This window comes from Grampus griseus, assembly GCF_964374135.1.
Source record: "Grampus griseus genome assembly, chromosome: 14".
NCBI lineage: Eukaryota > Metazoa > Chordata > Mammalia > Artiodactyla > Delphinidae > Grampus > Grampus griseus.
The window spans coordinates 35,967,116-35,979,015 of NC_139008.1; positions in this window are offsets into that span (position 1 = coordinate 35,967,116).

Below are 11,900 nucleotides of genomic sequence, written 5' to 3' on the forward strand. Positions count from 1 at the left end.
GAGCCAAATGCTGGCTCTGCTAGGGGTTAGAGCCTCTTCCCCCAGGGTTTTTCCTGGAGAGTTCAGTATTAATGTGCAACTTCAAAGCACAGAACCCTCTTGTCGACTCAGCAAAGGGGATGCAGATGTGGCCCCAGGCCTTGCTCATCAGATCAGAGGGATCCAGCTTCTAGGTGATCCTCCACTGGAGCCTGGTACCTGTGAGGACGCTGCTTGTTGACGAGGGTGCTCTTTCCTCTGAGTCTGTGCTGCAGGCATTCCTAGGAACCTTCCGGAGGTAAGGGAATATTTGTCTTTGTTGCGTTTCTCTAGTAGAAAGGACACCCCAGGGACTTTGGGGGGTTTCTCAAACAGTCTAGAAAGGCAGCCTCTAATTTTTGCAGTAAACCTCAGGACTTATCATTTATGACTTCTCTTTCATCTATTCTTTTTTTTTTTTTAATCTTTTCACTCTCCTATTAGGGAGAGTTTTAAAATAAGTGTAATGAAGAATCGACCTTACCCAAATAGAGGGCTGGCCTTTTCTCTGGTTTCTTGGGAATTGATCTCTGAGCTCTTGGAATATCATGCCTGATAAGTGTCTCTGTTTAACTGGGGCTTTGGGCCCCACCAGGTAGTCCAACGGTGTCGTTTAGTGTGGTGATCACATGGTATTCACTTGACCTCTGCAGGGGCTGGAGACGAGTTATCTACTTTTATCTAAAATCTCTTTCACACGTGGTTGCTTTTCTCTGCTGTGGGAATCTGTCGTTGTGGCCGCCTGGGATGGATCCCAAGTACCAGGGAGAGGAAGCTAACTGGGGCAGGAGATAAGTGAGAGGAAGTGATTAAGAAAAAGTACAGAGTTGCACACCATGTAGGCGTAAACTCAAAACCTTCCCAAGTGTCTATTTTTATACTGTTCCTTTGTAAAAATTGGTTTTTAAATAACACGACTCCAAAGAGTTGTTACTGTATGTCAGAATAACTTAAGCGTGGGGAATTCTCACATCCCTTCTGGGCCTGAAAGAGAAAGAAATTACGCAATCAGGTATTGAGCAATCTGAGTGCCTCCCGAAACCTCAGTCATCAGCAGCAGCGATTCCTAACCTTTTTTTGGGCTCGCAAAGCCTTTGATAATTTGATGAAAGTTGTGGCTCCTTCATCCAGAAAAAAAAATGCACATCAAAATAAACCCACTTCGTGGGCTTCCCTGGTGGCGCAGTGGTTGAGAGTCTGCCTGCCGATGCAGGGGACACGGGTTCGTGCCCCTGTCCGGGAAGATCCCACATGCCGCGGAGCAGCTAGGCCCGTGAGCCATGGCCGCTGAGCCTGCGCGTCCGGAACCTGTGCTCCGCAACGGGAGAGGCCACAACACTGAGAGGCCCACATACCGCAAAAAATAAATAAATAAAAATTTAAAAATCCACTTCATGTTCCTGGATCCAAATCCAATACCCATGATCTACAATAACAGGAGGAATGGTGATTTTTAATTATAAGTATCTGCAGGTGAGGTTTCCAAGCACTTCTGGACTCTCTACTGGAAACGTGATTAAACAGGTTAATGCTGCTTGTTTATATATGCATTTCCAATCCAATTATATTTTAGACTTTAATGTGTGAGTTACCTAAGTACATCTGAAGAGGCACTCAAAGAACTTTTCAATATAAAGACAAAGTTCATCAGATTCTTTCCCAACAGATAAATAACGATCAGACAGTGTTTTACTGAGTACCCTACTATGTGCCAAAGCTCCTTTCACTTAGGTGGTGACAGTGCTGTGATACTTGAGAATATTTGAGGAGCACCTGTGATTAGTCACTGTTTTTCCCGACGGCTCTCCTGTTAGGAGTCCCACCAGGAAACAGAAGGGAATTTTTAGACATCCCTCTCCTTGCTGACATTTTTATTTTTTATTTTTATTTTTTAAATTTATTTATTTATTTATTTTTGGCTGTTTTGGGTCTTCGTTTCTGTGCGAGGGCTTTCCCCAGATACGGCAAGCGGGGGCCACTCTTCATCACGGTGCGCGGGCCTCTCACTATCGCGGCCTCTCCAGACGCGCAGGCTCAGTAGTTGTGGCTCACGGGCCCAGTTGCTCCGCAGCATGTGGGATCTTCCCAGACCAGGGCTCGAACCTGTGTCCCCTGCACTGGCAGGCAGATTCTCAACCACTGCGCCACCAGGGAAGACCCTTGCTGACATTTTTAAATGGTGGCACCTTAGTGTCATCTGTACCCCATCAGAGATGATCTTTGTGTTATGGTCTTATGGAATATTCAGTCTTTCAAGAAAGAGCAACAGATGAGGACCATTCAGGGAAAACAACTGCACCAATATTGTGTTGGTCCCTCCCTGAGAGAGGGGCCACTCCACATGGTCATATATTTTATTTTTAAAACAATCCTGATGGCGACTGGGGTCCCAGCTCGAGGGTCTCAGAGCTGAGCAGAACAAGGCACTGGCTTGGACTGACGGGGCCGGTGGTGGCCTTTCAGGAACCACACCCCCAGTGAAAGGTCTCCCTGCCCCCCCCACGCCACCACCCACCCCCAGAATTGCAAGGGGTTGGAGGACTAGAGCCTCTGCTGACCCCACCTCCTTCCAAGTGACCTCCAGCAGGCTACAGTCTTCTCAGAGCTGCTCTTTCTCTGTCTTCCTCTGGGCTTTTTTTTTTTTGCTGTACGCGGGCGTCTCACTGTTGTGGCCTCTCCCATTGCGGAGCACAGGCTCCGGACGCGCAGGCTCAGCGGCCATGGCTCACGGGCCCAGCCGCTCCGCGGCATGTGGGATCCTCCCAAACCGGGGCACGAACCCGTGTCCCCTGCTTTGGTAGGCGAACTCTCAACCACTGCGCCACCAGGGAAGCCCTCCTCTGGGCTTCTTGATCTTCTCAGCAAACAAAATTCTTGCCCTCTAGGTTGACAGGGCGAGGACTGATAGCAGAAAGGGGGAATTGTTTGGACTTGTCCATGTGATTCCAGGGAAAGGAGCAGAATGGGGGTGACATGGCCTCACACGCTCCCCTTGGAGTCCCATGGCATAGACAGCCTCGCACCCAAGGCATCCGTCTCGAATCCTGCCAGGTTCCCACCCTCTGAGGTCCCCAGCTCTGGTCTCCCCGTCTCATGGACGGCCACTCCTCCTCTCTACCTGCGGCCACCACCTGCATTCCACCATCACCTTTGACCTCCCAAGTAGGTTTCAGTGCTGTGTTACCTCACTCCCAAACTTCAGGAGTACAGATAAACCTATGGCAACGCGGCGAGCGGGCACTTTATTGATTTAAAGAAAGTAACTCTTTAGCTGTGAAATTCAGTTCTCACACATGCAAATGTGCCTCTACACATAAGGCAGCCTCCCATTATATGATAGTTTTCTGCCAAGGAACTCAAGACACCTGGAACCCTTTCTGTCCTCATGATGCCTCACCGAAGGCAGAGGTGGTTTTTCCTGTCCAACAGATTCGAAAGTTCAGGTTCAGCGTAGCTGAGCGGCTTGCCCCCCTCAGCCAGTCATTGCCAGTGATTCCCAGCTGCACAGCCAGAAACAGAGCATGCTGCCAGTCCAGACCATCTCATGGCTTGCCCCCCCTTCCTTTGCAAGAAAAGAACAAAGAATCCAGGTGGTGGGATGAGACATGGTGCATTTAAATGGTGAGATTAGACAGTAGGTCAGCAAGTGACTGACAAGGTAAATCCGTCTCCCCTTCTCTCCCTCTCCCCTTCTTTTTGTAAGACGGGATACTTGAATTGTGTGTGGAATGTTTAAGGTATTGTCTAGTGTCTGCTTAGAATGGAAAAGTTTTCAGATTATTCAAGTGTCTATATGGACTTGTGTCCATCGGCTAACCAAGACCATCAGGGAATTGAGGCCAAGTTTGCAACACATCGGTGCCTTGGGAAAGATCTGTATAAAACACAGATTATGTTGGTGTCCTGTGCGTCCTGCTAATGTAGCAGAACTAGATCAGGTACCTTGAACACAAGATCCGTTTTTTTCCCCAACTGTTGATTACACAATAAATTTGTTATTATGTGTAATGTTAAGTTGTTTTTAAAATGCCCTTGTATATCTGCACATCTCCAGAATTTCAGGGAAGTATTAGAGGGGAAAGAAAAAACTAAATATTTTTTGGCCATTTAACTTGAAATATCATAAAACATAATTCACAATTTCTATGCCAATTTGGGGACCTTGGGCAAAAAAACGACTTTGTTGACTACAAAGGAGCAAGGAAGCCAATAGTTTAGAAGCAAATCTTATAACATGGTGAGTTGGTGGAACTTTTCTTTTGTAATTCTGATTTGCTGGAGTGATATCTCTTCTTCCTCAAGAGTAAAGACTTCTGATGGCATCACAGATACATCTAGAGTGTTAGCACAGAAGAACGTGGCTAAATGTTGCCCTTGGTCTCCTATTTCTATTGTTAATTGCATGACAGGTTGTACTTTCCAAAAATTTCAGTCAAGGACTTCCAGAGACTTCTAAAGGTCCTAATCTACTGTAGTACCTGGAGAGCTTTTGGATTTGCTTGGTTGGTTGGTTTTTTAATATTGAAGAATGTGATTTATGTGAACTTTCAGGAAATTAATTCAACTAAAGCCTAAATCTAAGAAGATAAGGTAAAACTTTTTGGGGAAAAAAAAGAGATTTGAAGCACTTATCCAGATAATTTAGGATAAAAGCATCCTTTTGCCTAAAATATTTCAAATGAGACAAAATGAATTTATTGCATGAATCACATGGATAGTGATCCAAATTCTTCAGTTCACTTTTCTTATGCAGCCAATACAATGGGCTGCTTCAGTCCCTTCAGCATCTCATTTCCAAATGTCCTCATCTTCTGCCACTGTCTGTTTTGTTGGCAGAATTACAATAGGAACAGACCTGCATGCTTTGAGGGAAAACCTAGCATATTCTTGTGAACTAGCCATTCAGTAGTTACCGGGACTCCAAAAGAGTTTGCCTGTGTTCCTGACTGGTGGTTCCTGTCACCGACTCAAACACAAGACGTCCCGCATCTGTTCCCGTAGCAACAGCCCCATGGATGACCTCTGGCAGGAGCTCTGTAGTGCCAGCGTGACCGTCCCATGTGCCCGAGACAGTCTGGCAGCCAAGAGGAGACTGGCCTTCCTCCCTCTCTTCCCTCTGAAGTGCAGGAAGGCAGCCTCATGCACTGGCCCCGCTTGAGACACTCCAAAACCCTCACCATAAACTGCCACCAAGTCCTGGGCAAGCCTGTGGCACCCACTACCCTTCAGAAGATCGTCTGCAAGTCCCTTCGGGGTTTAGCCTCAAGAAGCTGCCAGAGCAGCGAGCTGGGACTTTGGGCCTGATCCAGACTCACAAAGAGGCTCTTCATCCATCCAGTCCTGGGCTGGCCCAGGCAGCAGTGAGCCAGACTCTCAGACCAGCGTGGAAGCCAAACAGAGACCCCTGCCAATCCCACCAATGGTCCTGGGGTCTCTAAAGCGGTCCTTGGACTTGGGGGAGGTCAGGGACAGAGCAGAGGACCAGCTGGGAACACCCAGAAAAGTGGATGTCGGCAAAGTGGGGTCTCCAGCGTTCAGTGACCTAACGCAGCAGGGGCCTGGCCCCTTGTGTGCCACCACTGCAGCTGCATCGTAAGCCATTGGACGGGGTGTGCCAGACAGGGCCTCCACGGGCACACCCTCTTCACTCTACCGCATCCAACCGAAGAACCAATAACACACAAATGAGCACCAGTGAAAAACCGAGAGCCTTAACATCCTCTAGGAAACCCTGTGTCGTTTTCATGGTTTGTAACAGACAGCGTTATAGGATGGAGCCATCCCTGAGATGATCCAGTTACTAACATCAATGTCCACCGTCTCAATCCATGCACTTATCTTCATACCAAAAACCAGTTCTGTGAGGCTCCCGAGCTGTGATGTAACGCAACAGGTCAGCATCGCCCCATCCTGACAGCTTTGTCCTGACAGGTCGCCAGAGCGTGTTTTCCTTGTTTTCGGTGTTGCATCACCATGAAGGGGCAACAATGGTTTGTTCCAGCAGCGTTTTGGCCATGGGTGGTTGCATGCTCCATCCTAGAATGGTCGTTCTTACACGTGGCCCCTTGCTTGTCATGGAATACAGAAAGCAATCACGGAAAAGTGTAAATCAGCTTTCCGTTGCAGAAGCATGGATAGTTTCCTTTTTTAATCGTCATGTTTTCTAGAAACTGCTCGTGGTTCTTCCTTTCCTCCCCTCCAACCTTCTTCTCATCTGCACTTTCCCATCACCTCTTTTCCACAAGATGAAAGCACTGCTGAGAGGGGAACTCCGTTTTCTTTCAGATAAAGGGAAGGAGCCTAATTGTAAATTTTAAACATATGTAAGAAACTGCTTATGTTCTGTCAACAACCCAAAACAGGAAGAATTGTATCTGTGAACTATTAAGCTGTATCTGTATATAGATAAAAAGCCCATTATCTTTAATTCATCACTACAGACCTTGTAATCTGTTGTACATTAAAATGTTTTACTGTATCAGAGAAAACATCACGCTACAGATCCAGAGAAGCTGGGGAAATAATTCAAAATACAGTATAATTAACTCAAATCTTGTTGTTTGTTTATTCTGGGCATGGCACAATTTCAAGTGGAAGATGTGCTAACTGTAAATTATCAACCAGAAACTGAGTTTATCTGCGAGACTCCTGAGACCTCTCTAAGGCAGCGCCACTCACAGAGCTCATGGTGTGTGGGTTCACCGTGCAGCCCAAGGGGTCGCAAGCTGGTCGTTGCATTTTAATCCAGATGCAGGCATTTCGGGAAGAAGGTGCTGCAGCCTGCGCCCAGCCTGCCTCCCGCCGGGCCTCTGTCAGCTTGCTTTAGCTTGAAAAGAAGTGTTCGGAACAGAGAGCAGCTGCAAATGTTCAGGACCTCGAGTGTACTCTTGGGATCAGAAGGTTCAGTACCTCCTTTCCTCCAGCAGAATGTGTGCAGACAGGCAAGTAGAGAAAGAGGGCAAAGGAGCCCCCCTCCCTGAGGGTCTCTCCCAACGCTGAAAGGGCCGGAGAGGCCTCCCTGCTAAGAAACATGGATGGGGGAGTGGCAAGCCTTCTCCGTGATTTCACTGGAGTTTGTTCAACCCTGAGCTGAGCTCATGGACAGGAGTGAACCAAAATTTGTTTTCTTTGGACTGTTTTGAGCCAAAATAGAAGAAAAGGGCTCATTTTTTCCAGTGATTTTTTTTTTTTTTTGATCAATAGTACAAATCCAAAGTAAGTGTTTATTCACTGGCCCAGTTTCCCAATCTTTTCACTTAGAAGCATGACGGCCAATTCCATGGGTTGTAAGAATATTCTGAAAACGAGCCCACAAGCTGAGGCGCCCAGGAATCATAGAATGGTCTCTCCCTGTGTGTTTGGGTCAGATTTCCTGCACCAACTGTGAAGTATATAATTCTTGACGCTGAGCTTGACTTTTTTAGCTGGTGTTGGGTATACAGGTGTGTGAAGCTGATTAGCAAACACCATACAGAGAAGCTGCACTCCTCCTGGGAGGAGACCTGCCTTTTTTGTTGTTTTTAAAGTCAGCCCAACCATCTAGAGAGAGAAAAGTCTTATCCTTCTAGCAACCTAGTGATGTGGGGGGGGGGGGGGGGGAGAAAGGTGTTTAATGTGCATATTAACAAATGCCCTGATGGCTAAATGTTCTTGTCCACGAAGGAAACATTGCTCACCTCTTTTTTTCCAGTTATCAAGCTCGTGTGAAAATAAGAAAGCATCCCGTTAAATAGTATCCCTTTACATGCCCTGGAAGCGACCTTTCCAGCCAGGAGGCTCTCCTGACACTGAAATAGTCACCTGGTGGCCCCTCAGACCTTCCCTGTGTGGTCAGACACCGGGCATTCCTTGTCCATCACCACCTGGAGAGACGCAGCCAACACACCGAGGCTGCGTTCTTCTGGAAACGTTCTTCTGGAAAACAAGAAAGTACCTTATATAACAAATTCTCACAGCCAAAGGGATCTGGGAGCAAATGTTAAAATTGAAGGGTATCATTCTCCATTTTTAGAAGGGTATTCGTTTGAGTTTTGATTTATCAATTCGCTTTTTTGTAGGGCTTTCTTTTCTTTTTTTAATTAAATTGCTCTGTTGTGAGGTAGTCATTTTAATTTCATGGCTTTCATAAGTTTACAGGAACATAAAAATTTGATGCCAGTGAAATTCATTAGAATTCTCCATTATCCTGTGGATTTAGTGCTCATCTGTCCTGCATATGTTTCCAGTGGTGGCTTACCACCGTCCTCACCATCTATCGGCCATATGCCCACGCATCATGCACGCAGAGACACGCGCAAGCACGGGGACCCAAGGCTGATCATAAAACAAGGCCATCTCTGACGTGGGTTCAAACCCTCACCAAGGCGAGTGCCAGGGAAAGGCAATTGGTGTGCTCTGGACAAGAGATTTAGAAACAATCCTTCCAGCTCAGCAAACGTCACTTTGTTTCTGTCTGCTTTCCCCTTCGTTTGCAATAAACCTGACAAAAACTTCCAGAATGAGAATGAGAGTGTTCTTATTGGAAGGAGACGCTGGCAGGCAGCCACAGACTCAAAGGACAAAAGCTAATTTTGCTCTTGTGTTTCCGCCAATAACTCCTTGGCCCCCACGCGCTCTGCACAGGCTGAGCCTGAGGGGGATCCGGATGGGTCAGCTGCATGCAGGCCACCGAAAACCCTCAGCGGAGAAAGGGAGCTTCCTCTGCTCTGGAACAAACTGTTTCCCTGCTAGTCTGGCCACTCAGCCCACATAACTGAGCAATCCCACCTCCTGGGGTCATCAATCACTCAGCTTGAGCCCAGGGACGTCCACTTGCATCTGGCCTCCCTGACCTGTTCTCCCCACCCCCCACCCCGCCCCGTTAAAGGGGAATCCTTCACTTTATGAAGGAAAGAAGGGAGGGGGGAGGAAGGAAGGTTAGAGAGAGAGATGGAAGGAAGAAGAAAAGGAAGGAAAGAGAGAGGGAAGGTTGGGGGCAGGGAGAAAAGAAAAGAAAAAGGGAGAAAGCGAGCGAGAGAAAAGGCAGGCAAATGCTTTTACTGCCTTTAAAGTGGATTTGATTTTTAAAATGCATTTCTGGATCATGTTTTCAGAACCCGTCTCCTGCAGTAAGTGTCCTGCCGCTGGTGACAGAGGAGAGCTGGAGTTTAACACCTTGTTGGGGGCAGGGGGGTCCTCCCCGTTCCGGTTTCAAGCTGAACCACGGAAGGCACTGGAGTTGGTTGTTCCCTCCGCAGCTGGCGAGGTGCCGCACCACCACCCTTCCAATGTGGGGGGAGGGGAAGGAGCATCCTAGTTTTCCGAGAAGAGGAACAAGACTAACTTGGGCCTAACAGGGCTTGGAGAAAAGACTCAAGGCTCCTGAAGGACGCTGCCATCAGGCCCCACCAGAAGAGGAGTGGGATGAGGGGTGAGGGTTTAGCCCCTAACGAGCTCTCCTGGACCCTGGAGCTCCCGCCGGACACGGCCAGCAGAGGAGGCCCAGGGCCAGGAAGCCTACACCAGGCGTAGGAGAAGCTCTGTGGATGGGCTGGCGACCTCTTTAGCCAGAGGCCCAGGAGACCCTGAAGGGGAAAGGCCAGGACCACCATCGCACTTCCTGGGAAGGGACAGAGCCCTCCTCAGCCTCCTAGTGGCTGTTCTTTCACCCACAGAGACAGCCTGGCAGCTGAGGGCCCAAAACCCTGGGGCCCGGCCTGAGTCTGTGAGAAATAAGCTCTCTCATCCTATCCAAAAGCCCTTCAGAGAGTTGAGGCCACGTCAGGAGAGGTGAGCCCCAGGAATCGGCTCTGCAGGGGAGAACCCCCCCAACAGTGACATGTAGCCCAGCAGTGGGACCTGGAATGTCCCAGAAACATTAAAGCTTGGGGTGGGGGGTGGGGTGAGAGCGACTCAGGAGCAGAGTTGAAGTCAGGAGGAAGGAGCCACTGAAAAAGGCTCCTTTCATGCGGAGCCCAAGGCTATAAATAACCAGGCAGCTGCTCCACAGCTGGTGCAGGGCCCGTCTGGGCAGGGGGAGGTGGCTCAGGGTGGTAAGACAGCAGCCCCCCTGCACTTGAGCTGCGGGGCTGTGGCCTGGACGGCAGAGATGCAGCAAGCCCCCCTCCTGACACCTGGAGCTGGCAGCCGGACAAGACGGAACAAAGCGACACAGGGCCTGCTGCGCGACCCTTCTTTCCAAGGACACTCCCTGCTACCCTGGCCCTGCTGTTTGCACGTCAGCATTGGCGCTTATTTTTTACAAAGCCTTTTTTTCTTTTTATTGAGATGTAACATCAGTGACGCACAAATAACTTGGTGAGTTTTTATGTATTTCTATACCTACCTGCCTATCACCCGGATCAAGGTAGAGGACATTTTGAGCAGCTCAGTGGACAATCTTGTGCTGTGTCATCAAAGCCCCCACCATCCAAGGCGAACCCCTGTTTTGATCTCTACCATTGTAGATTGCGTCTTCCTTTCAACTTCATGGCTGATTCATCTCACTGGAATCCCACAGGAAGCACTGCTTTGCATCTGGTTTCTTTCAGGCACTGACATGCCTGTGAGATTCCTCCACCTCTTGGGTAGCAAAACTTTGTCCTTTTTCACTGCTTTGTATTATTCCATTGTATGAGGAGACCATGATTTATTTCTTCATCCTCTTGCTAAGGGTCACTGGGCTGTTTCCAGTTTGGAGCTTTGATGAATAACACTGCATTGGGCATTTTTTCAGTGTTAGCATATGTCAGAGCATGTTTGGAAATAAATTCTGCTGAGGATCTGTCTGGTACACCCTCAATGGATGGCAATTTGGCAACAGTGGTCAAAATTAGAAAAGCACACACCCTTCTGGGAATTTATTCTGCAGATATGCTCAAACATGCAAAATACCTTGTGCACAAGTTTCTTCGTTTCAGCATTTATTTGTAAAAGCTAGAGTTCTGTCTTTTTTTTGTTATGTTCTTTATATAGTCTGGATACTAGACCCTTATGAGACATACAATTTGCAACTATTTTCTCCCATTCTCTATAGGTTGTCCTTTCACTTTCTTGATAATATCCACTGATATAGTTTTTCATTTTGATCAAGTCCAATAGATCTAGTTTTTCTTTTGTTGCTATGCTTTTAGTGTCATGTCTAAGATTCTATTGCCAAAACCAAAGTCACGAAGATTTACCCCTAAGAGGTTCATAGAACATAAACCCCACTTCTTAAGTGTGGGCTGCACATCATGATTTTGCTCCAAAGAGCACAGTATGGAAAAGGAAAAGAATGGGAAAACTGTATAGCAGAGAAACCTGACCAACATACCTCAGCCAGGTGATCAAGGTGGTAAGTCAACAGTGATAAGTCTTGTTGATGGCACGGACCCTCAATAGGATGAGAATGGCACTCTTATGGGCTAACCTGTTTCCCCCGCCCAAATTCATATATTGAAGTCCTAACTCCAAGTACCTCATAATGTGAACATATTTGGAGAGAGGATCTTTAAGGAGATGATTAAGGTTACATGGGGTCATTGGGATGGGCCCTCAACGAATATGACTGGTGTCCTTATAAGAGGAGAAGGTTAGGACAGAGATAGGCACAAGGACAACCATGTGAGGACACAGGGAGAAGGTGGCAGTCTACAAACCAAGGAGAGAGGCCTCAGAAGAAACCAACCCAGCTGAAAACTTGAGCGTAGACTTCCAGCCTCAGGAACTGTGAGAGAATAAACTTCTGCTGTTTAAGTCACCTGGAGCAGAATAAACAGGCCCTTTACCTCTGAGGAATTCCACTCAAAACCCATAAACCCATTCTAATCATGAGAAAAATACCAGAAATATCCCAGTTAGGGACATTCTACAAAATACCCAACCAGTCCTCCTCAAAATTGCTAAGGTTATCAAAAGTCAAG